We start from the raw sequence: 26,778 nt of genomic DNA on the forward strand, positions 1-26,778 counted from the left end.
TGTCTTTTCTGATATCTGTTCAATAAACATTAAGATTCTACATGATTGGTTCTTTTTGATTGTGAGCATTGGTTAAGTGAACCAATTGTGGTTATTTTATTGTGGCCATACGTTTTTTAAAATTCCTAAACCGTATGCTTAAACCATTGTGTGAATACACCCTAAGACTGCTTTATTGTACTCATTTCTGAATTGTCTTTTAAAGTTCAGATATATTCCTAATTTTTGTAGCAATAATAAAATAAATTAATAAATTAATAAATAAGTAAGTCGCGTCTCAAAGCCAAATAAATGTATACTGCTTGATTCTCTTCTGAGGATTACACTAGACATATTTGGTATCTAAGACATAGCACAGAAAACTGATGAAGTTAAATAAATGTGTTCAAACCTCCGTGTCACCCAAAATCCAGTTAATAAAACAAGGCACTTGCTTGTAGCAAAAACAAACTATTCTATAAATGATTTCTGAACTCATTATTATCATTTCTACCTACATTTCATCATAGACTGCACACTTTCATCTTTATTCCAGAAAACTGTTTTGTGGCAATGCTATCAACTGCCAACGAGAATGCGGCAAATGGAGGAGAGGGAATGAGTTATCCTTTAATTATAATATCTCTATAGAAGATTAGAAACAAAGGCATTTTATAGAGGGAAATGACGGTATCATGTGATGTAGATTCCTATTTGTGTTAGGGAAGGATGATGTTGAAATAATTGTAACTCTGATGCATACATTAAGCATCAGAGGTATTGAAAAAGGGATGGATGCATATACAAATAAGACTAGAATTTATTCAATGCATTTAAATGAGAGGGTCACCTTTACTGAATATACAAGAATATAACACTGAGTTGCATAAATGACAAGTGCCTAATGCAACAATGGGAGCAGTCAGATCATAAGATTCATATACATATATATATATATATATATATATATATATATATATATATATATATAAGTTTACACTACATTATAACTACAGTCACTGTTGCGGGGGGACCCCATGTTTAGCACCCTATTTTTGTTCTGACAGTCTGATAGAGCATCCCAATAAAAATCTATGATGTATTTTCTGAGTGTACACAATATTTTTATATAAGTCGAAAAAATTGACAAAATGTTCAGAAGTACAAACCAGCTATCGCCTCATAGGCAAACTTTACCCTGCACGGATCACCTGGAGTGAGGTCTTCAACAGATACATAAAGGATACAAGGAAGGTTCACGCAGGATGTGTTTCCATAAAATGTGTTATTGCTACAGTTTAAAACAAAGTCCACACAGCATGGACAGACATTAATCAAACACGTTTTGGTCGCCATTGACCTTAATCATAGACCATCCAATCAATGTCAACCGAAACGTGTCAGTTCCCTGTCCGTCCAGACTTTGTTTTAAACTTTCTTCTATCTTTTACGTAAACAATTTTATTTAAACTAGAGTTGTATTTACTAAGCATGCAAGATAGCTTTGTTATTGATTTATTTTTTTTACTTTATCTTTTTATCTCTCACTACAATTGATAACTTAGCTAGAGATCCCAAAATAAATGCTTTTTAGATTCCCAGCCACGTCCCAAATAATATCTAGTTGTTTCTCTAGTTTACATACAAATACACGTTCATCAACCAATCAAGGAAGTGCTCTGTATTATTCTAGTTATCTTAAATAGGGGGGATATGCTCTGCGGCAGATTACTAAATCCTGTTGTGATCTCAACTAAATCACTCCAGTCTCTGTGTGTCATTCACCGTGTAGGATTACTAGCCTGTAAATTCACAGCAGCCTTACAGAACAAGCAGCGTATAAAAATAAATACACCAGTTTTACTCCCAGCCAAATATGTTCACTTGCAAAGCTATCATTATCTCTGCCTCTAGCAGACAATCTATATCAAAACAGTTGTACACATAAAACTCTAACTACATCTTGACTGAATCTTTTTTGATCCAGCTGTTTTACTGAATAGCAGTTGGTGAACAGAGAGCAAGAACATGGGTAGCCCTCGGGCCCTGCTCGCTAATGTTACTCACCAGCTGCTGCTTTCTATGGTGTTAGCAGGCAAGACCTGGATGAATGCCAGCTTCAGCAAGAGCAAGAGACAGTGAAGCATCTTTGAAGCCCTTTCATTTACCCCTGTCTGTCATCGCTTGACACTGAACATTGTTGAGTACTGTCCCCAAGGCTACTAAAAAGATCATGGTAGAGCTACACTGTGATCAGACCGGACCCCACTGGAGGAATTAATTGCTTTGGGGGGGAAAGGCTTTGACAAATAAAGAAAAATAAAGCAAATCCAACATCTGTCATTACAGGTGATTTATTATTCAAACAGATGATAGATTGTATAATCCACGTGTAATTGTAGGAACAAAGCATTACCATACAGGACCTGCAATACAAGGATGCAGGTCTACTATACAACTCAATGGTCAAAACAAATGCTTTGCTGTCACTTTGTGTGCAGTGATAGAGCTGAACATTTCGCTTTTGAAGGGAAAATCTGCATCCATTTACATTATTGTTCTTTTGAAGGCATGTATTTTAGATATAATTCAATGAATATAATACCATTCCTCAAGCAATGTAGAAGTCTTCTCCACAAGAACAATAATACAGACTGCAAAGCCATTAAAGCAATCTACACTGGAGTTCTTCAAAATATGATGAGATCAAGAAAAGAAAGAGACAGAAGATTACAGATGAGTTGTCCAACATTATAATATCTAACGGCATCAGCAGAGCTGCTTACTTGCAATGTACAGTGGTCCCTCAACATACGATGGTAATCCGTTCCAAATGGACCATCGTTTGTTGAAACCATCATATGTTGAGGGATCCGTGCAATGTAAAGTATAGGACAGTGGTCTACAACTGGCGGACCTCCAGATGTTGCAAAACTACAACACCCAGCATGCCCGGACAGCCAACGGCTGTCCGGGCATGCTGGGAGTTGTAGTTTTGCAACATCTGGAGGTCTGCAGGTTGAAGACCACTGGTATTAAAGGTTGTACTCACCTGTCCCCGCCACTCCGGACCGTCACCGCTTGTCACCGCTGCCCTGGATGTCGCCATCCATCGCTGTCGCCGCGTCCCCGGGGTGTCCGGAAAGGCCTCTGCTTCCCCGGCATCCTCGTTCTCCGTCACCGCCATCACGTCGTTACGCACGCCACTCCTGTTGGATGACGGGACGGCGTGCGCAGCGACGTGATGATGACAATAGAGAGCGCCGACGATGCAGGGATCCCGAAGAGGAAGCGCCGGAGCCCTGAGGACAGGTGAGTGATCGTCAGCGGACCACACGGGGCACCGTAAAGGCTATCCGGCGGCAGCTGAAGAAGTCTGCGCCGCCGGATAGCCGTTTATGCGATGGCCCGACATACAAAAGCATTGTACGTTGATGCTGCCTTCAACATGCGATGGCCTCTGAGAGGCCATCGTATCTTGAAATGATCGTATGTCGGGGCCATCGTAGGTCGGGGGGTCACTGTATATCTTATTGCTGCCAATGGTGTACATCTGGATATCAAATGGGGTCCCTAAAAAGAAAGCATGTGTTAAACCCCCTTTAACATTACCAGATTTTTTTTCTGGGCCAATAATAAAATTTGCCAGCAGCAGGGGATGGTTGGAGAAATCCATTACAAAAAATCCGTACTCATCCCTCCCGTTGCTCTGGATCCAACGCTGCAGCTGAATCCCCGGGATAAGTGCCCTGATGAGATCACCACACAGTGACCACGTGCAAGGGAGCGAAGGGATAAGTAAGTGTGCTTGTTTACTTTCTCCTACCATCCACTGGCCTTGGGTATTTTTTAGATTAGCCTGAAAAAAAACATCGAAGTTAGAACTGGAGGATCACACTGTTACTCAATAATAATAATAATAACAATCAAAATCATAATAGTTCCTGTGTCTCCTGCTAGAAGCTACCAGACTCTACTCTCTTGATATAAAATCTGTGGTGACATGAACCAATAAAAAAACAAGGGCCATTTTGATATTTTGCTAAAGAACCCTCTCATCAGTGGAGCAGTTTCCAGACATCTTACTTCTTTTCATTGTGCATGATAACATTTTTTTAGGGATTACCGTATATCATGCCTGATAAGGAGATGTTATGTGTCTGAAAAGCTTGCTGTTTAACATTAAATCACTTATTTCTGTTAGCCATGAAATTGTATCATGGTTAGTATGTTGTTTCTCCCACTGAGAGCCAAAAACACTTTAACTGAAAAATACAGTAAATGGGCACTGTCAGATACAAAAACTTTTTATATGTTGCACATCTTGGCAAAACATTAATCTTTCTAATATACACTGCTCAAAAAATAAATACTTAAACAAATAAAACACTTAAACAACACAATGTAACTCCAAGTCAGTCACACTTCTGTGAAATCACACTGTCCACTCGGGAAGCTGATTGACAATCAATTTCACATCACTCCACACTGACTAACACAGCAAATATTATTGGAGTCTTCTTTGGACCACGAGCAGGAAGCAGGGAGGGATGATCACTTTTTTTTTTTTTTACACAGTACACATCATTCATGTGATGTGTACTGTTAAGAGAAAAAACTAATATTCGTCATTACGAATATATATCGCTATATTCTAAGTATTTGCGAAATCGCGAAGTGACGATATTCGTGGTAAAAATTCACATTTGGAATATTCGCGCTGAACACTAGTAGTTAGTAGCAGTATGGCAGAAGAGTAGTGGAGTGGAGAACTTGATCAAGGCTGAGCGCAATAATCATGCACAGTAGTAAGGCTGAGCTTATATAGGAAGGCCATGAGTGAAGCCAAGAAAGCAAGACTAAAATTTCAAGAGGCAAGGACCTAGATTTCAAAGTGCAACTGACAGGCTGTTCACCCGCACTAAACCCAATATTCCAGGTTAAAGTTTGGGTGAACAGCATTAAAATGAGGAGTCACTTATGTGAATTAATGCAGTATTGCCAAGGTCTTAAAGGGGTTATCCACCAGAAGGTGATTTTAGTATGTACCTGGCAGACAGTAATGGACATGCTTAGAAAGGATCTGCACTTGTCTTGGGGCTAAATGGCTATGTTGTGAGATTACCATAACACTGTGGCTAGCTTTTTGTGAACTGGTATTTCCTGTTTGAGTTTTCTTTTTTTGACTACAAATCCCACAATTCCATTTCCCTCCCTCCCACAGATCAGCCAACCCACCCATTGAAACATAAATGAGCTGCATCCATTCAGAAAGACCTGTGGTTTTCAATCAGGGTGCCTACAGCTGTTGCATTAGTTGAAGATTGACCTGAGACAACAGTCATTTTGTATGCTGTTAAAAATAAATATTGAGATGAAAACCACATAAGAATTGTGAGAAAACTGTCACACACAGGTACAGACACTATATTATGAACTACATTAACTTTACAGCCCCTGTAGCATAGTCAAATTCCTGGAATACCCCTTTAAGTCTTCTAGTTCTATTGCACAGCTCTGTGCAATGGAAGTGAAGAGCTCTGCATCTTCAATATCCCCCACTTTGGCCGGCCCTGTAATGAATATGCAAAAGTGGGAGTGAATACTTTTGCATATTCATTACAAGGCCAGGCCAAAGAAGGGTATATTGAGGAGGCAGGGGAGCACGGTGAGCTGGCTCCCCACCTCCATTGCAAAGAGCTGTGCAATAGAACTAGATGACTGAAGACCTAATCAACTGGTGCCAAAAAGTTAAACAGATTTGTAATTTACTTCTATTAAAAAATATTAATCCTTACAGTACTTATCAGCTGCTGTTATGATCCACAGGAAGTTCTTTTCTTTTTGAATTTCCTTTCTGCCTGACCACAGTGCTCTCTGCTGACACCTCTGTCCAGAGTAGGAGCAAATCCCCATAGAAAACCTATCCTGCTCTTGAGAGTTAATAAAATGGACAGAGGTGTCAGCAAAGAGCACTGTGCTCAGACAGAAAGGAAATTCAAAAAGCAAATAACTTCCTGTGGATCATAACAACAGCTTATAAGTACTGGAAGGATTAAGTTTTTTTTTTAATAGAAGTAATTTACAAATCTGTTTAACTTTCTGGCACCAGTTGATTAAACATTTTTTTTCCAGTGGAGTACCCCTTTAATTCATGTAAGTGACCCCTCATTTAAATGCTGTTTACCAGCACTATAACCCAGTATATTGGTTTTAGTACAGGTGAACAGCCTGTCAGTTTCACTTTAAGGGATTTCTAGAGTTCAGGACAGGAGCTATCCAACAATCTTAGAAGCTTAGCAAGAAAAGCTCCTGCCTGGGGCACAGGAATTTTTGTTCTTCAATCCTTACAGTCACCTTTTCAAAAAAAAAAAAAAAAAAAACTAATTTCAAGATGGCTGTTTCCGTTGACCAATAAGGCATCGAATAGCATAGCAACATAAAGAAAAACTACAGGAAATAGGTGTACATAATGTTTTACTTATAAGAAAATACTGTTTTAATATATGAAGTTAAGAGTATCGGCCCATCCTCTAATTCTCCAACACTATTTGATTATACTGGGCTTTCTTTGAAAAGTATAAATGGACTTTGATCTTCCTTCATAAAATATATTTGCTGGAGGGGTTTCCAACATAAACTCTGAAGACAGCACACATCTCCTTCTATACACTTAAATATAAATAAAAGAGCATACAATGTCATTTTCCTTACAGTGCCTTTTATGCTTTCATGTTTTATATGAAAGGGTAAAGGTCTGAAATCTAATCAAAAAAGTCCTTGACTGCTATTCACCTTCATTATAATAACATTCTTCCTAAACCAACATAATCATGAGCAGTTATTTAACGGGTTAAAACATATTAAACGTCAAACAATTTCCCTTGATTTAAAGTTGTGAAAAAGAAACAGAATAGGCTTTCTTTCTGAATTATTTAAATCTTTACTGACTGATCGGTGAACCGTGAAATTAGAAAAATGTCGTTGTTAAAAGGGCTCTTTGGTTCTTATAAAACTTTAGCTTAAAACTATGAACTTAAGGCCATTTGAAGAAATGGGATTTTATCCATAATACACGCTATTTAGAGATTAAAGGTTGCCGTAATTAAAACTTTCTCCTGCAAATAGTAGATAATATTACACAAGGAATCTGTATGTTTAGCTAATACATTTGTAAGCAGTTTTATATTACTGTAACAATGTCCACTAATTTAGCTGCTGGTGTCAAGTAATTAGCATATGAAGACACTAATATTACCGCATGTAGGTAAATAATCAGCTAATCAATTAATTATTTGCTGTCTCCCGTTTCTCGTTTAAATTCATTTTAATTGTTGGGAGAAAAGCGGTCGTTTGCTGAGTGATACCGGAATTAGTGGATTGATTTTCATATTCTTAGATTCTATGAACTGTGCAGATCAGTAACTCTTGACTACACTTGCTACAGTGACCATTGACCCTAGTTATCCCTGTGACCCACATTAAATTATGTGAAAGGATGACTTTCTGTATTGAGTGCAATCTTAATTAAGCTGATAAGATAAAGTACTAAGGAACTAAACCTAGGGGTAGAATAAAAAATAAACTAGTGCAATGGAAAAGATAGAGGATCAGTTTATTTTAAAGGGAATATGTCATCAGAAAATGACCTATTGCTTAAAGGGGAGATTAGACAAGCTGTCTTATAGTTTAATTCTCTTGGTTGCCCATAGCAACCATTCAGATCTAAACTTTTGCTTCTTATATTTGCCACATGCTCTGGTAAAATGAAACCTAAGCTCAAATTATTGCTAGGGGCAACAAAGAGAATCTTACTTTAAATGGGTACTCCAGCCCTAAGACATCTTATCCCCTATCCAAAGGATAGGGGATAATATGTCTGATCACAGGGGTCCCCCGCAATCTCTCATGCAACACCCACCTGTCTCAGCTGCACGGAGCGATGATCGCTCCGTGTCTGAAGTCTCTAGACCACAGGGCCGAAGTATCGTGACATAACAACTCCGCCCCCGTGTGATGTCACACCCCGCACCCTCAATGCAAGTCAGTGGGGGGTGGGACCCCTGCGATCAGACATCTTATCCCCTATTCTTTGGATAGGGGATAAGATGTATTAGGGCTGGAGTACCCTTTTAAGACAGCTCAGTAAATCTTCCTGCAATTTTTATGTTAGAATGGACCTGTCAGCCGTTTTGATTTATAAAAAATGATGACAAGTCTATAAAAAGGTTGGGATGGAGAGTCTTAACATACCTGATGTTTCTGTTCTGCAGCTTTCATGATCAAGATAAATAATAAATATTGTCAAAGCTCCTGGCTGCCCTGGGGGGTGTCTCTTCTTGCTATGTGCCCAGACAAAAGCTATCCACTAGCCAGAGGATACAGGGAGCTTTGTTCTTAGAATGTTCCTGGCCTCTTCTTTCAGCTATGTCTAAAGATCTCCTGACTGGATGCTAGAACTATCAATCATCATAGCTGAAAGGAAAAATCAAGAATGATCTCAATATAAGGGGCTTTGGGCACTTGCAAAAAGAGCCCACCAACTGACCCCCATTTCGAGACAGCATCAACACAGGTAGGATCTACAAATGTAGAATTTACTAATGATGATGCTGCCCCAATATAAGGAGTGTGACTCATTGACACTGGTAACTAGTATCCTACTGTTAATAGGGGTATTCCCATCTCAAGAAGTTATACCCTCTTTACAGAAAAGGGGATAACCAGCTTATCAGTGGGAGTCTGAACAATGCAATTCCTGTGAATATGTCATGATTGGTGGGAATCTCATCAGTCAGACTGATTGGTTCGTTAGCCCAAATCCTCTGGATAGTGGATAGCTTTTTTTAGAGGGGAATACGATATTATCGATAATGACTATCCAGGCAAACCCAAGTTTGCAAAAATGGTTCCTAAACAGCACCATACATGCGTTTTGCTGCTTTATACTAATTAAACTATCACTGACTAATTACAATGTCTCCATATTCAACTGGTGAGCCCTGACAGTGCTGTACAAAACCTGTTTGGGTTATCCTGGATAATTTGAGTTAAGAGTTTAGTGGACTTTGTAGGGGTAGTGGCTGAATGACACTGCCTGGAGTTGGCAGCAGAATGGGAGACCATATAGTGGCTGAATGATACAGCCTGGAGTTGGCAGCAGCATGAGTAGACCATAGAGTGGCTTAGTGACACAGCCTGGAGATGGCGGCAGCATGAGGAAAACATATAGTGGCTGAATGACACAGCCTGGAGGTGGTGGAAGCATGAGTAGACCATATAGTGGCTGAATGACACAGCCTGGAGGTGGCAGCAGCATGGGGAGAACATATGGTGACAGTATGAGACAGCTTGGAGTTGGCATCAGCATAAGGAGAACATATAGTGGCAGAATGAGAAAGCCTGGAGCTGGCATCAACATGAGGAAAACATATGGTGGCAGAATGAGACTGCCTGGAGGAGGCAGCAGCAGCATCAGGAGTCCTGAAAGTGACCCGGTGAAAGAGTGGTGCGGTGGGTGGCAATACCAGTACCCAGTGATGAAGGTGGGTGAAAAAAGGAGAACTTGGCATGAGATGTGTGGCATCAGGCGGGTGGCAGGATCAGAATAGTAGCTGAGGCAGGAAGGCAGAAGAAAACGGTCTCTTTTGTAAAAGTGTTAGTGTGCACAAGTAAGTATTGAGGATATGCATTACTTGAAACTAAACTTTTAATAATATGCTTAGGATAAAATATATGGACCCAATTTTTTTTTTAAATCAAACAAAAGGAGAGGTGTGTAAAAAACAACATGTACTACCTACACCACCCAGTATTGATGTGATGCAAAGACCTCTAAAAGGTGGAAGTGAACATTGTATGGTCCATTGTAATCGGTGGGGGTAAAAACTTCCCCTGTAAGGCCCTGTAATTCCCTTCTTGGCAAGTGTTACTCGCCCTAAAAAGGGCGGCCCCACACAGGAACCTCACCCTATTTCCACCTACAAACGCTGCCATTTCCCAGTGTATTTAGGTGGAAATAAGGATTGGGTTCCATGTGGGGCCGCTCTTTTTAAGACGAGTTACACTTTCCTTGAAAAGGTGGAAGGGAACAACGTATTGTAGCAGGTGGGGGTAAAAACTTCCCCTATAAGGCCTACTCTCGAGCTATTAATTCCCTTCTTGGCAATTGTCACTCACCCTAATAGGAGCCACCACATCGTAGCCACTGTTCTTCCAGGCCACTTTATAGTGACGCTGCATATGTTGACGCAGGGCCATGGTGCCAACATTGGGACCCTGGCCACGCCTCACCTTCTGCCTGAACCCTCATAACACCACCTCCCACACCACTCTCCTCATCACTACTTGTCCGCCTAGCAGAAGAGGCAGTGGATGTCTCCTCTGTTTCTAGGCTGGGCAGTAGCTGCTGACTGTCTTCTAGCTCGTCCTCACTAAATAGTGGAGCTGAACCCACAGCATAAGATACTTCTGTGGGGGGAGGGAATAGCATAGGACAGAGGCAATGGGAGGACAGGGACTTAGGAACCCACCGACTGTGGACTGGGGGTGTCGATGTCACTTGCGATGAAGAGGATGACCGTGTTAACCAATCGATGATGGCAGATGGGTTGTTGGTCAAGACATGACCGCTAGCTGATACCGGGAGCTCAGGCCTCTCATTGCGACTCTTGCTGCCACTCGCCTCTAGTCTACTGCAACCTCTGTCTGATGAATTTAGGCCTCTGCCACTCCTCTGTGAACTTCCTGGCACTTCTCTGCCTTACATACTTAGTGTGTATAAGAGGGGAGTACAATACGCTCCACTACGCTATTTGTGTACAACACCAGCCGGTGTGTACTAACAGGAACAAAATAGTACACCACTGAGATGTACATATGTGGTATGGCTGGCTGTCCCTCTTTATTGCTCTGCAATTAAACGCTGAAATGACTGGCCGCAAGATGGCTGCCGATTATATAGGGCTGTGACATCACAGGGGTGACTGGCTGCTGATAGGCTGCATGTGATTCAGGGTCATTACACCTACCCTTGTTCCTACCTTCCCAGGATTCCTTGCCTCATGTCCTTACATGTGGATCCTCCATTTTAGATGCCCTGGAGCCTGGACTGCACTAAAAGGAGTTTAATGAAGCGATTTGCGCGATCAAATTGCGGCGATATTCGCATTTGTTGCGAACCGAATTATTCCTGAAATTTGTAACAAATTTGGATTCGTCAGATTCAATTCGCTTATCCCTAATTGCAATTGTTTCGGACAGTCTACAACAATATTATTAACTAAAGTTATATTTATGAGCTGGAGATTTCATTGTTGATATTGGCTATTTCCTGAAGTTAATAAAGGATTTTGAAGTTACTTTTCCTTAATTAAACTAATTTCAACTAAATTAAAATCTAGAACTTCATAGGCTTGTGTCCTATTAAACTTATCATAAAACTATGAAAAATAGGTTTAAGGGTAAACCACAGCTAAATAAAATTAATACTTAATTTAATACTAATGACTGTTTCATATCCATAGAAATAGGGAATGTTCCCTAAATGTTCCTTATTTCATAAAACATGTCTCACTAACCTAATACCAGTTATTTTTTGTGCCGTGAATGTAATCTGACAAGAGTCGTACACTGACTTAAACCATGTAAAAAATGTATGCATGTTAATGCACGTAATTATTCACATTTTCTTCAAACAAGACTTTGATGAATCAGCTGGTTGTGTAGATGAATATAGATAAATGACTTTGGTGTCAGATGGCACTATGACTATGTGCACAGTACAAAGCAAGCACTAGAACCTCATATGGAGCTTTGATTGAAAATTTCCCTTGTGCAAGCACAAAAGACATAGAAGGCATCAGCAGATCCATTCATATAACACTAATGGCACCGTGTGTCTATTGCGTTCCCTGAAATCATGGTTATTTATTTGGTGTATGCAAGAGATCTCCATATAATAAGAAAGGCCGGGATTGTGGTTTAACCCAATTATACTACTGTAAATATAACATTGATAAAGGTACTTCTATTATGTCAGGGTAATTTTTTATTCCCATATGTGGTGGCAAGGTGATATAACCCCCTACATAAAAATGCTACATACAAGGTTAGGAAGTGACCTTTGTTCTTTAATACTGAAGTTATATCAGTTTATCATTACCTTACACAGAAGAATTAAAGGATTACATTTTGGACTAAATTCATTGGCTGAATCCAATACATTACAGTAGAAAATAAAATATCTAAGAAAAAATATATTTAAAAAAATAAATTGTTTTCACTTTGCTACCTTTAGAAATAATAAATACCTTTAGAAACCTACAAAAAGAACAGAAATCTTCTTCGACCCTATATAAGGCTACATGAACTGATCATCTATGTAGAATAAAGATACAATCAGTTAAGCCACTACTATATGCGTCATAGCTTTGGTACATAACCGAAGCCACAAAACTGAAAAGGATTCATTGAAGATGGCTCTCAACGGCCTCTAGTGGAATCCTCTCACAATAATGTCCTTGGGGTTCATAATGTCCTTGGGGTTCCTTTTTAGTTTTCATAGTTTTGACAGGAACAATGGAGAAGCAAGCTACTGTAAAACATTTGGCAGAATTTACTCAAATGAAATGTAAATGTGAATGTAGCCGATTTCACTGTCTGATCTTCATGCATGTTTGTTCTGACCAGCACAGAGAACTTTCCTCTACTGTCAGTGATGTGTATGAAAGGGGCAGGCTGTCTGGCTCAGTTCAGTTTTAGCTAAGCAAGCCTACTTCTCTGTTTCTGCATCAGCTATGAAGGGACCGACTCCAGGCACCAGCCAGCCAAATTCAAACAAGTCACCAACATTATTGCAAAGTAGAGATGCTGAAACCATGAAATGAGCCACTGTGCAGTTAAGTGTTATTTATTTAAATTTTGGGTACAAATTGAGGGCCTCTGACACAGAAACGGGTTAACTAACTGGGCAAAAAGAACACAGCATGCAGTATTTTTTGTCCGGTTAAAACACAGTAAAATGACTGACACCAGACAAAAACCCAATGGCGTCTGTTAGGCCTTGTTGTTGTCTGTCCGTTTTTTTTATTTTTTAAATGTAAACTGTAATGGAGACCCCGATGCAGATGCAACCTTAGCCTTAGTAACATTTTATGTCCTCAAACAATTCTGTTAAGTTACCTGAATAAGGAAAATATTTCTATGGAAGTGGTGAGCGCCATAAAGGAGAATTCCAGTAAAACTAAACTTATCGCCTCTGCACAGGATAGGGGATAAGTAGCTAATAGCGGGAGGTCCATGCGCTGGGACCCACTGCAATCACTAGGACGAGACCCCGGCTCTCGCAGAGAGGAGCATGTGTTGTCTACTGGTAGAAGGCATGCCCTCCATTAATTTCTACTAGAGTGCCAATGATTCCCGAGTGCTGCACTCAGGTCTTTTTGCCCCTCCTATGGAAATGTATGGAGAGTGTGCAGCCTGCAGAACGCGCTCCACAGTGAGCACTGGGTCCTCAGATCCTCCGCGATCAGCTACTTATGCCCTATCCTGTGGATAGGGAAAAAGTTCATTTTTGCCCAATATCTCCATTAAAGACACATCTCTTCATGCAAGCTTATAACATTCTCTAAGTGGTCTCTCCTACTATGACTTTGTCCCTTTTGAGACCCCTGGGTCTTGAAAACATCAAAAGTGCCATATTCGTCAGTCTCACCCTACAATCTTACTATACGTTCAAAATGTATCTGGTGACTGGTTCACCCTCCTTTATGTAACCTCCCCTATTCATGAAATATGGCTGGACCATTGTATCAATAAAACACCTTCTATCTGTTGTCTCAAACCCATTCCCCATAGACTGTAAGCTCTCATAAGCAGGGCCCTCACTCCTCCTGTTTTAATAATGTGTGTAATATTGTAATGTCTAATATTTGTTTTTTACCCTCAAAAATGTAGAATTTGTTGGCACTATATAAATAAATATTATTGTTATTGTTAATAAGGCATGGTTGCACATAGTGCATATGCTGTAGATTTTATGCTGTTTCCATTTATTTATATTGATTTATTATTCTAGGATATCTGGACACAGCATCAAATCTGCAGTGTATACATTATGTGTGAACATACCTTTATTAATGTCTAGCTTTAGAGCTCTGCTGTTTGTCTAGATTTGTATATCATGAATATATATATTTATATATATATTCTGATGACTTCACCATTAGTGCTTTGCGTTGTTCTCAATGACAGCCACACAAAACATTGGCAGCAGGCAATCATTTGTGTTTTTTGTTCTCTACAATACATGTTAGCAGAAATTTTCCATTAATACAAGTATGTGACAGGCATCCACTGCTCCATTTGTCTATGATAAAAGTGATTTATCTATGCAATACTGCAGTAAGTGACCAGCAAATGGTAACATATGGCTGAAGCTTAGAAGTGCTCATTTTAATTGAGTCATTGGAGAAATGCATTTCCAACCTTTTAAGCTGGGAAGACTAATTAGATTTGTTTATGCAGAATTATCCTTCACATAAAGTACATTGCTATAAACAAATACAGTCTTTTTACTATTACCCAGAATTGGACTCCTTTGAATTTCACGTTCTTACACCAGGTTCCAAAACCCAGAATGTAGTAATGTGCTTTAAATCTCCGAAATTGCTATGTTGACAGAAACATTTGTAAACATTGGCTATGTGAATTAGGCAAGTAAATTAGATTTTCCAGATGATGATTGGCATGACAAATAGTGGATATTCAAATAATTCACAGTGAAGCAAACAATGAAACTTCTTCTAAGCAAAGATTATATGAAACTTCATTTATCCTGTGTGACCAGCGAGCAAAGGTTGGACTTTAATGAATGGAAAGTAGCAGAGAGGTCAGTTTTAAAAGCCTCGCAAGCTGAATGTCTGACATCTTAGAACATTAAAACAGCCAGCATGGTAATTATTGTTTTGGCGGTCAATGGAAGTCAGTCTGTGGCTTCAGGAGTATAAAATAAGCATTAAAATACAGAGAGAAAAAAAGAAACAACTCTTATTGTATTTTTATTATTGTTACGCTGAAGGAAATATATACTATACTTGGTTTATAAGTGGGTGTATGTATAAAAGAACATGTTATTTTGGGCACAGAGTATGGCTGTTCTGCATTTTAGAAAATACTATATAATTAGTTTAGGTGAAAGCCACGTCGTTTTTATATGTCTATAGGAAACCAGCACTTTAGACACCTAAACTATATTAATATGCCCTATTGTCATGTGTACTATTGTCATGAGTATTAATTTATTGCCCCACAAAGGGGGTGAGATCTCTGAAACTGGCCATATACTTTAGATTGTTTAGATCATTGGCTAAACCTGGTGAGACCAGCCTACTTTGTAATGTTTATGGTGGACCCTTCTCCAACAGGTAGGTGAGAAGGATCAGGATTCCAACATTATTCTCAGGGGAAATAAGCTGCAACTAGACATTTATGGCAGTAACCTACTCCATCCTTCCATTAAAAAGCCAAGCCAAGCGTGCGTGTGCCAGGAAAGATGGCTTTTGGCCAAATAAAGCTATGTATGACATGCACCTTGGGCTATATGATTCAGAAACCCATATATTACTTCCTTCTTCGTCTCTAGTTCCTGGATGGAACATCAGAAAGTGTTATGCTATCGAGGAGGCAGGATCTATAATAAGTATAAGAATGGGGACCCACTTCTTTCATCAGAATCGAGCAGCGGTTTGCAGCTACAACTACCACTCCATTCCTTTTTTATGGAGGGGCTGTACTCGGACCCTTGTTCTCTAGCTAGTTTTTGTGTAATGGTTACAGATGGAGATTACCAATTGTGATGTCATATGGTTGTTATTTCATCACTATATGGCATAAAAATCTTACCATAGAGATCATATTTGTTAAAACAATATAGAAAAGGCATCCATGCTGTGTAAAAAAAGAAGAAAAGTTGTCATGTCATTGTAAGTGGGGAACAGTGCAGCCCTCAGCTGGCCCCAACCACTGTCCTTACCTACTTGGATCATGTACCCTAATTAGCGGACCCCAACTGGGTGACACTCCTTACACTCACTTAGTGCACAGGGAGTTGAAGGGGAGGGTGAGACCAGCCTGGCTAATATCACATAGACACGTTGGGAACAGGGTAAAAAAACTAAATGGCATAATAAGGGAATAGACCTGAGGGAGAGAACCAGAAGGATTGTGCAGTACAGAATTAGAACTGAGGGCAAGAACAACAAATCAGAAGGTGTCAAAAGAAGAGACAGAGTAAGGTCAAAATCGGAAGGCAGAGTCAGGAAACTATCTAGAGGTCAGTTCAGTAATATGACAAGAGACACAATGAATGTAAGGGTAAGGAACCACAATCACAGGTGTCTTTGAAGGTGTGAAACACCAATGTTGCAACTGACTTGCACGCCTGCCCTGCCTGTAATTTTTTTCATCATGGTAACCTGGCTCACAGTGGGGCCTCACTGGGACCGGACATGGTAGTAGGGACTGGTAAGTTTCTACAGGCTCACAATGAAATCCATTGTGAGCCTGTAAGTGTGTATGGTCTTGATGGAACTACAGTACAACACATGCTCTAGTGCCTTGAATTTATTGATGGCTTTACCAGTGTAAGGTATTGATAAAGATGTTGTGTCATTCTACATCAGTGGATCGCATTTTAAAAAATTAAGTGGATTTGCAGGCAGACATCAAACTGAATGCCAATATAAGATATTTTCATGAAAGTGTTCACTAAAATATGTGAACCAAGTAGGTTCCCAAGCAAATAGCAGATGAACAAAACAACAGCGGTAAATGTTTCTGGAGCCTGATGTGAAACATAATGGAATAATAAGGGGATTTACAAAATAGGGTATGAATCATACTCTTAAGGGGCGAGTTCCTCCATTTCTCTCATGAAAAAAGACTAGTTTGCTATTTCCAGTAGAGGTGGGGGACTAGCCAACCTCTAATGTCTAGAAATTATTTCTTATATTGAGTAGACCTTTTTTGAACATTGAAAAAGCCCATGGAAATGACCCATCTTTTTACCAGCCCATTGATAGATTCCCTGTTCTACTGCCTTTGGAGCTTTAACAAGGAACACGATTATGTTGAAAAATAGATAAGTATAAATCAGTCAAGTAGGCAGCAATAACTTGGTCATATTGATGCACAAATAATGGGAGGCCCTACTTCTAACCCATTGTATAGATACTGTAATATTTTATATGTACTTTATTGTCTAAGGAAAATGGTTCTGTATTCCTTATAACATGGCTTCTATTTAGTTAAAAGGAGGATCATCATTATTAATGAAAAGAAGAATGACAAACCTATCAGCCTCTCAACATGGTTTGACAGTAGTTTTCAGCACAATATTGGTACATTGATTTACATGGTGGTTGTTATAGCAGCAATCTGTCATAAGATTGTATTGAACGTTTGGTGTTATAGTCATTTAGGCTCACAAAAGAAAACAGAGACAAATCAGTCATACCTGGAATAAAGAAAAAAAAAACACACTATCTAGGTACCAAATGTACAAACAGAAACGTCCCAAAACGTCAATAGTGAACACAGTGCTGTGTGTTAAAGGCCTTATCCAGGAGAAAAATAAAAACAAAAAACTGAGCTAATTTCTTTTAAAAATAGCAACACACCTGTCTGCAGGTTGTATGTGGAATTTTAGCTCTGATATTGAAGCTTTAAAGGAACACACTGTTTAAACTGATACACTAGGGCAGAACTGTATAATTCTTTGATAGTGTAAACTGAGACCGGACAGCCTAAGAATGCACTAGATTTATCACAGCGGCTCAGACTGTTTGAATTTCTGGCGCATCTTTAGACTCTCTAGTCAAAGTTTTGTCTATTTTGATTTTTTGTAGGCGGCACTGTACTTCTTCCTGGGTTAGACAGGTGACCTGTACTGGGGAGTCTACCTTATCCCGTTGTATTTCACCTGGGATTTCATTTTCCTCGGTGAATACAGTGGAGAAGAATTTGTTTAATATATTAGCTTTTTCCTGATCTCTGTTTCATTTTTGACCTTTTTGCTATTCACATAGTTAAATAACATTTTGGGGTTAGTTTCACTCTCTTTTGCAATGAGTCTTTCTGTCTCTATTTTTGCGGCTTTTATCAGTTTTTTTTTACATATTTTACATTTTTCTCTATAGCTTTTTAATGCTTCTTCACTGCCGTCCTGTTTTAGTAGTTTAAATGCTTTCTTTTTGTCATTGTCATTTATTTCCCCCTGAACATTTTTATTAATCCATATTGGTTTTCTCTTATTTCTGACCCTTTTATTCCCATAAGGTATATGCATCTTACAGTGAGAATTTAAGATATTTTTAAAAGTCTCCCATTTAGTGCCAGTATTCTTGTTTTTGAGGACATTATCCCATTTTATATTGTTAAGGCTTCTCTGAGTTGATCGAACTTTGCCTTCCTAAAGTTCATTGTTTTTGTGGCCCCTCAAGAGATTCCCCTATTGAAGAGCAAGTTATAATGTATTACATTATGATCACTATTTCCTAGGTATCCTTCTACTTGCACATTGGTTACTCTGTCAGGTCTGTTGTTTAATATTAAGTCTAGTAGGATGCCCCCTTTAGTCGGGCCCTGCACCATTTGGGACAGATAATTGTTTTTAGCTATGGTCAGAAACTGTTACGCCGAGCGCTCCGGGTCCCCGCTCCTCCCCGGAGCGCTCGCTACACTTCCCTCACTGCAGCGCCCCGGTCGGTTCCACGGACCCGGGGCGCTGCGTTACCACCTACGGCCGGGATGCGATTCGCGATGCGGGTAGCGCCCGCTCGCGATGCGCACCCCGGCTCCCGTACCTGACTCGCTCCCCGTCAGTTCTGTCCCGGCGCGCGCGGCCCCGCTCCCTAGGGCGCGCGCGCGCCGGGTCTTTGCGATTTAAAGGTCCACTGCACCGCTGATTGGTGCAGTGGTTCCAATTAGTGTTTACACCTGTGCACTTCCCTATATCACCTCACTTCCCCTTCACTCCCTCGCCGGATCTTGTTGCCCTAGTGCCAGTGAAAGCGTTCCTTGTGTGTTCCTTGCCTGTGATTCCAGACCTTCTGCCGTTGCCCCTGACTACGATCCTTGCTGCCTGCCCCGACCTTCTGCTACGTCCGACCTTGCTTCTGTCTACTCCCTTGTACCGCGCCTATCTTCAGCAGCCAGAGAGGTTGAGCCGTTGCTAGGGGATACGACCTGGTCACTACCGCCGCAGCAAGACCATCCCGCTTTGCGGCGGGCTCTGGTGAAAACCAGTAGTGACTTAGAACCGATCCTCTAGCACGGTCCACGCCAATCCCTCTCTGGCACAGAGGATCCACCACCTGCCAGCCGGCATCGTGACAGTAGATCCGGCCATGGATCCCGCTGAAGTTCCTCTGCCAGTTGTCGCTGACCTCACCACGGTGGTCGCCCAGCAGTCACAACAGATTGCGCAACAAGGCCAACAGCTGTCTCAACTGACTGTTATGCTACAACAGTTACTACCACAGCTCCAGCAATCATCTCCTCCGCCAGCTCCTGTACCTCCTCCGCAGCGAGTGGCCGCTTCTGGAATACGACTATCCTTGCCGGATAAATTTGATGGGGACTCTAAGTTTTGCCGTGGCTTTCTTTCCCAATGTTCATTACACTTGGAGATGATGTCGGACCAGTTCCCCACTGAAAGGTCTAAGGTGGCTTTCGTAGTCAGCCTGCTGTCTGGAAAAGCCCTGGCTTGGGCCACACCGCTCTGGGACCGCAATGACCCCGTCACTGCCTCTGTACACTCCTTCTTCTCGGAAATTCGAAGTGTCTTTGAGGAACCTGCCCGAGCCTCTTCTGCTGAGACTGCCCTGTTGAACCTGGTCCAGGGTAATTCTTCCGTTGGCGAGTATGCCGTACAGTTCCGTACCCTTGCTTCAGAATTATCCTGGAATAATGAGGCACTCTGCGCGACCTTTAAAAAAGGCCTATCCAGCAACATTAAAGATGTTCTGGCCGCACGAGAAATCCCTGCTAACCTACATGAACTCATCCATCTTGCCACTCGCATTGACATGCGTTTTTCCGAACGGCGTCAGGAGCTCCGCCAGGATATGGACTCTGTTCGCACGAGGCGTTTCTTCTCCCCGGCTCCTCTCTCCTCTGGTCCCCTGCAACCTGTTCCTGTGCCTCCCGCCGTGGAGGCTATGCAGGTCGACCGGTCTCGCCTGACACCCCAAGAGAGGACACGACGCCGCATGGAGAATCTCTGCCTGTACTGTGCTAGTACCGAACACTTCCTGAAGGATTGTCCTATCCGTCCTCCCCGCCTGGAAAGACGTCCGCTGACTCCGCACAAAGGTGAGACAGTCCTTGATGTCTACTCTGCTTCTCCACGTCTTACTGTGCCTGTGCGGATGTCTGCCTCTGCCTTCTCCTTCTCTGCTGTGGCCTTCTTGGACTCTGGATCTGCAGGAAATTTTATCTTGGCCTCTCTCGTCAACAGGTTCAACATCCCGGTGACCAGTCTCGCCAGACCCCTCTACATCAATTGTGTAAACAATGAAAGATTGGACTGTACTATACGTTTCCGCACGGAGCCCCTTCTAATGCGCATCGGATCTCATCACGAGAGGATTGAACTGTTGGTCCTCCCCAATTGCACTTCTGAAATCCTTCTTGGACTTCCCTGGCTTCAACTCCATTCCCCAATCCTGGATTGGTCCACTGGGGAGATCAAGAGTTGGGGGCCCTCTTGTTCCAAGGACTGCTTAAAACCGGTTCCCAGTAAACCTTGCCGTGTCCCTGTGCTTCCTCATGTAACCGGTCTCCCTAAGGCCTATATGGACTTTGCGGACGTTTTTTGCAAAAAACAGGCTGAGACTCTACCTCCTCACAGGCCTTATGATTGTCCCATTGACCTCCTCCCGGGCACTACTCCACCCCGGGGCAGAATCTATCCTCTGTCCGCCCCAGAGACTCTTGCTATGTCTGAGTACATCCAGGAAAATTTAAAAAAGGGCTTTATCCGCAAATCCTCCTCTCCTGCCGGAGCCGGATTTTTCTTTGTGTCCAAAAAAGATGGCTCTCTACGTCCTTGCATTGACTACCGCGGTCTTAATAAAATCACGGTTAAGAACCGCTACCCCCTACCCCTCATCTCTGAACTCTTTGATCGTCTCCAAGGTGCCCATATTTTTACCAAACTGGACTTAAGAGGTGCTTATAATCTCATCCGCATCAGAGAGGGGGATGAATGGAAAACGGCATTTAACACCAGAGATGGACACTTTGAGTATCTGGTCATGCCCTTTGGTCTATGCAACGCCCCTGCCGTCTTCCAAGACTTTGTTAATGAAATTTTTCGTGATCTCCTATACTCCTGTGTTGTTGTATATCTGGACGATATCCTGATTTTTTCTGCCAATCTTGAAGAACACCGCCAGCATGTCCGTATGGTTCTTCAGAGACTTCGTGATAATCAACTCTATGCCAAAATAGAGAAATGTCTGTTTGAATGCCAATCTCTTCCTTTTCTAGGATACTTGGTCTCTGGCCAGGGACTACAAATGGACCCAGATAAACTCTCTGCCGTCTTAGATTGGCCACGCCCCTCCGGACTCCGTGCCATCCAACGTTTTTTGGGGTTCGCCAATTATTACAGGCAATTTATTCCACATTTTTCTACCATTGTGGCTCCTATTGTGGCTTTAACAAAAAAAAATGCCGATCCCAAGTCTTGGCCTCCTCAAGCGGAAGACGCCTTTAAACGACTCAAGTCTGCCTTTTCTTCGGCTCCCGTGCTCTCCAGACCTGACCCATCTAAACCCTTCCTATTGGAGGTTGATGCCTCCTCAGTGGGAGCTGGAGCTGTCCTTCTACAAAAAAACTCTTCCGGGCATGCTGTTACTTGTGGTTTTTTTTCCAGGACCTTCTCTCCGGCGGAGAGGAACTACTCCATCGGGGATCGAGAGCTTCTAGCCATTAAATTAGCACTTGAGGAATGGAGGCATCTGCTGGAGGGATCAAGATTTCCAGTTATTATTTACACCGATCACAAGAACCTCTCCTACCTCCAGTCTGCCCAACGGCTGAATCCTCGTCAGGCCAGGTGGTCTCTGTTCTTTGCCCGATTTAATTTTGAAATTCACTTTCGGCCTGCTGATAAGAACATTAGGGCCGATGCTCTCTCTCGTTCCTCAGATGCCTCTGAAATTGAACTCTCTCCTCAACACATCATTCCTCCTGACTGCCTGATTTCCACTTCTCCAGCCTCCATCAGACAAACTCCTCCAGGAAAGACCTTTGTTTCTCCACGCCAACGCCTTGGGATCCTCAAATGGGGTCACTCCTCCCATCTCGCAGGTCATGCGGGCATTAAGAAATCTGTGCAACTCATCTCTCGCTTCTATTGGTGGCCGACTCTAGAGACTGATGTCGTGGACTTTGTGCGAGCCTGCACTATCTGTGCCCGGGATAAGACTCCTCGCCAGAAGCCCGCTGGTTTTCTTCATCCTCTACCTGTCCCCGAACAACCTTGGTCTCTGATTGGTATGGATTTTATTACTGACTTACCCCCATCCCATGGCAACACTGTTATTTGGGTGGTCGTTGATCGATTCTCCAAAATGGCACATTTCATCCCTCTTCCTGGTCTTCCTTCAGCGCCTCAGTTGGCTAAACAATTTTTTGTACACATTTTTCGTCTTCACGGGTTGCCTACACAGATCGTCTCGGATAGAGGCGTCCAATTTGTGTCTAAATTCTGGAGGGCTCTCTGTAAACAACTCAAGATTAAATTAAATTTTTCTTCTGCATACCATCCTCAATCCAATGGACAAGTAGAGAGAATTAACCAGATCTTGGGTGACTATTTACGACATTTTGTTTCCTCCCGCCAGGATGACTGGGCAGATCTTCTACCTTGGGCCGAATTCTCGTATAATTTCAGAATCTCTGAATCTTCCTCCAAATCTCCGTTTTTCGTGGTGTACGGCCGTCACCCTCTTCCCCCCCTCCCTACCCCCTTGCCCTCTGGTCTGCCTGCTGTGGATGAAATTTCTCGTGATCTTTCCACCATATGGAAAGAGACCCAAAATTCTCTCTTACAGGCTTCTTCTCGCATGAAGAGATTCGCAGATAAGAAAAGAAGAGCTCCTCCCATTTTTTCCCCTGGAGACAAGGTATGGCTCTCCGCTAAATATGTCCGTTTCCGTGTCCCGAGCTATAAGTTGGGACCACGCTATCTTGGTCCTTTTAAAGTTTTGTCTCAAATTAATCCTGTCTCTTACAAACTTCTTCTTCCTCCTTCTCTTCGTATCCCTAATGCCTTTCACGTCTCTCTTCTTAAACCTCTCATCCTCAACCGTTTTTCTCCTAAATCTGTTCCTCCCACTCCTGTTTCCGGCTCCTCGGACATCTTCTCTGTCAAAGAAATCTTGGCCTCTAAAAAAGTCAGAGGAAAAACTTTTTTTTTAGTGGATTGGGAGGGTTGTGGTCCAGAAGAGAGGTCCTGGGAACCTGAGGACAATATCCTGGACAAAAGTCTGATCCTCAGGTTCTCAGGCCCCAAGAAGAGGGGGAGACCCAAGGGGGGGGGTACTGTTACGCCGAGCGCTCCGGGTCCCCGCTCCTCCCCGGAGCGCTCGCTACACTTCCCTCACTGCAGCGCCCCGGTCGGTTCCACGGACCCGGGGCGCTGCGTTACCACCTACGGCCGGGATGCGATTCGCGATGCGGGTAGCGCCCGCTCGCGATGCGCACCCCGGCTCCCGTACCTGACTCGCTCCCCGTCAGTTCTGTCCCGGCGCGCGCGGCCCCGCTCCCTAGGGCGCGCGCGCGCCGGGTCTTTGCGATTTAAAGGTCCACTGCACCGCTGATTGGTGCAGTGGTTCCAATTAGTGTTTACACCTGTGCACTTCCCTATATCACCTCACTTCCCCTTCACTCCCTCGCCGGATCTTGTTGCCCTAGTGCCAGTGAAAGCGTTCCTTGTGTGTTCCTTGCCTGTGATTCCAGACCTTCTGCCGTTGCCCCTGACTACGATCCTTGCTGCCTGCCCCGACCTTCTGCTACGTCCGACCTTGCTTCTGTCTACTCCCTTGTACCGCGCCTATCTTCAGCAGCCAGAGAGGTTGAGCCGTTGCTAGGGGATACGACCTGGTCACTACCGCCGCAGCAAGACCATCCCGCTTTGCGGCGGGCTCTGGTGAAAACCAGTAGTGACTTAGAACCGATCCTCTAGCACGGTCCACGCCAATCCCTCTCTGGCACAGAGGATCCACCACCTGCCAGCCGGCATCGTGACAGAAACCTGTTTCCTTTATGAGATTCACAGGACTCAGTCTCCCAGTTTATATCAGGATAGTTAAAGTCCCCCATTATTATCACCTCATTCTGATTTGCTGCATTGTTTATTTGACTCAGTAATTGATCTTCTGCCTCTTCCATTATGTTTGGTGGCTTATAGCAAACCCCTATCAGAATTTATACTTTTACCCATAATGACTCCACATTATCGTTTCCCTCCCGTATATCTTCCCGGAGTTCGGCCTTCAGACTGGACTATACATAAAGACAAACTCCTCCCCTTTCCGTTTTGTCCGATCCTTCCTGAATAGACTATAACCCTGTATGTTGAACGCCCAGTAACAGCTATCGTCAAACCAAGTCTCTGTTATACCCACTATGTCATAAACCTCCTTTTACATTTTCAACTCCAGTTCGTCAGTTTTATTGGTCAGACTTCGGGCATTAGTCAACATGTAATTCAATGGTGCATGTTTTTTTTTTCCTATGAAGCCTATCCCTATTAACTATTCTAATCCCTCCCTCCGCTCCACCCCAGGTACATTATTAAGCCTCTCTCTATCTACACTGTCTTCCCCCTCTACTTTGTAGGTTCCCCCCAAACCCTAGTTTAAACACTCCACCCTTCTAGCCATCTTCTCCCCAAGCACAGCTGCACCCTCCCCATTGAGGTGCAGCCCGTCCCTATGGTAGAGCCGGTATCTGACAGCGAAGTCGGCCCAGTTCTCCATGAAACTAAACCCCTCCTTCCTACACCAGCTTCTGAGCCACTTGTTTACCTCCCTAATCTCCCGCTGCCTCTCTGGTGTGGCTCGTGGTACAGGTAATATTTCAGAAAATATTACCTTAGAGGTCCTTGCCTTAAGCTTGTGGCCTAAGTCCCTGAAATCATTTTTAAGGACACTCCACCTACCTCCTGTATTTGGACGCCTTATAGAGACAGACATGCAATAGCTGCAGGGACAAAAATATACACATTTTTTAACCAATCTATACTACATATATATATATATATATATATATATATATATATATATATATATATATTTATTATGGTATTATCTAAATTATATAAAAAGTGTTTTGTTGATGACAGGTACACTTTAATGCCAAAATTGTGTGCACTGTGTCACAATTAAGCAACATACCCCTTTAAGAAAGCTGTACCTATTGTCTGGTATTTTCCCATCCATTTGTTGAGCAAACTGCAAAAGTGTCAAAGATGTATGAAAATGTGGTGCAAATGATGCAGTATTATTATTATTGGTACACACTGTTTTATCACACACAGTTTTAGTTTTATCACCTCCACTATGTTCTTGGGCCCTTTACTGTAGAAAGTGTATAAATTGTCTGTCGTGTTACTCTAAAAAGCATTTATTTTCCTGAAGAAATAAAAATATGAACTTAAAAGGAATGTGTTGGACATAAAATGTCCTGAGAATACACCATCTAGCGGTAAAAGCCAAAAAAACTCATCCCAACATTTACCTCTAAAAGGCGGTTACCACTGCTTTCAAGGGGGCAGGAAATTGAGGCTCTTCCTGTTGACAAGTAAAGGTCCACTTGACAATGTCAGCCAAAAACAACAGCCCCCAATGCAGCTGCTGGAAGTGATCATACTGCTTTATTCAATTTGGGATTGACTTATAGGAGTTGCATAAACAATGTGAATCTGTAAACTATGTTGTTTATCTAACTCTGCACAAAATAAATTAAGATTTACACTTTTGATTGTTTTGATTTTTTTTTTGGTTCATACCTGTGTCTTTTTTAAATCCAAAATTCTAAACATTTTTGTGTTGACTATGTATAGATGGAATTAAAATTATTAGTCTGGAAAGACCTAGTTTAAATGTAAATAAATCTAAGCTATAGGTTGATCTACTATATTTATAATGGATGTATTATTCATACTGGGCATATACTGCTATATGTGAATTTTAGAATTATTATATTGTACAACCCTATATTTTTGCTGATAAACCGTAGGGCTGGTAACATTTTGAGTTGCTTTGAAACTGTTGGAATTGTTTGCCTTTTTTGCATATAAATTGTCTACTCATTTAATTCACACACCATGTGAGAATTACAGGAGTCTGACAACTGACCTTGTGCGGTTTCTGACTGTTTCCAAGAATGAAATCAAGGGATGCATAGTGCATCTTGATTTGTTGGCAAGTATAATAGTTGCTTTGGAACACCTAGAAAGCCATCCGCTCAAAACTGATGTAAGAATAATTGTAGTGTTAAATATTTCTAGGTTATCATTTTCACCTTTCCTTTCAATTTGCGAATAGAATATCTACAATAAGATGCTTACAGTAAATGGATTGTCAGAAAATGACATATTTAAATCATTATTTCACTACAAACATTCTAAAGCACACAATAGATTAATATTTCCTGTTTTCCTCAGCTTGTCAGCTTTTCTGTGAAGGCTGGTGCAGGGTCAGCAGAGCCATCTCATTATCATTA

The 26,778-nt window shown here is 41.9% G+C and overlaps 1 protein-coding gene across 3 annotated transcripts in view; it reads right to left on the reverse strand.

Annotated features, from left to right (window-relative positions):
* The window catches only part of TOX (thymocyte selection associated high mobility group box), a 313,124-nt gene that overhangs the window by 77,357 nt on the left and 208,989 nt on the right, over positions 1–26,778 (reverse strand). The window lies entirely within an intron of this gene.

The sequence above is a fragment of the Hyla sarda genome, chromosome 5 (genome assembly GCF_029499605.1).
Source record: "Hyla sarda isolate aHylSar1 chromosome 5, aHylSar1.hap1, whole genome shotgun sequence".
In the NCBI taxonomy this organism is placed as follows: domain Eukaryota; kingdom Metazoa; phylum Chordata; class Amphibia; order Anura; family Hylidae; genus Hyla; species Hyla sarda.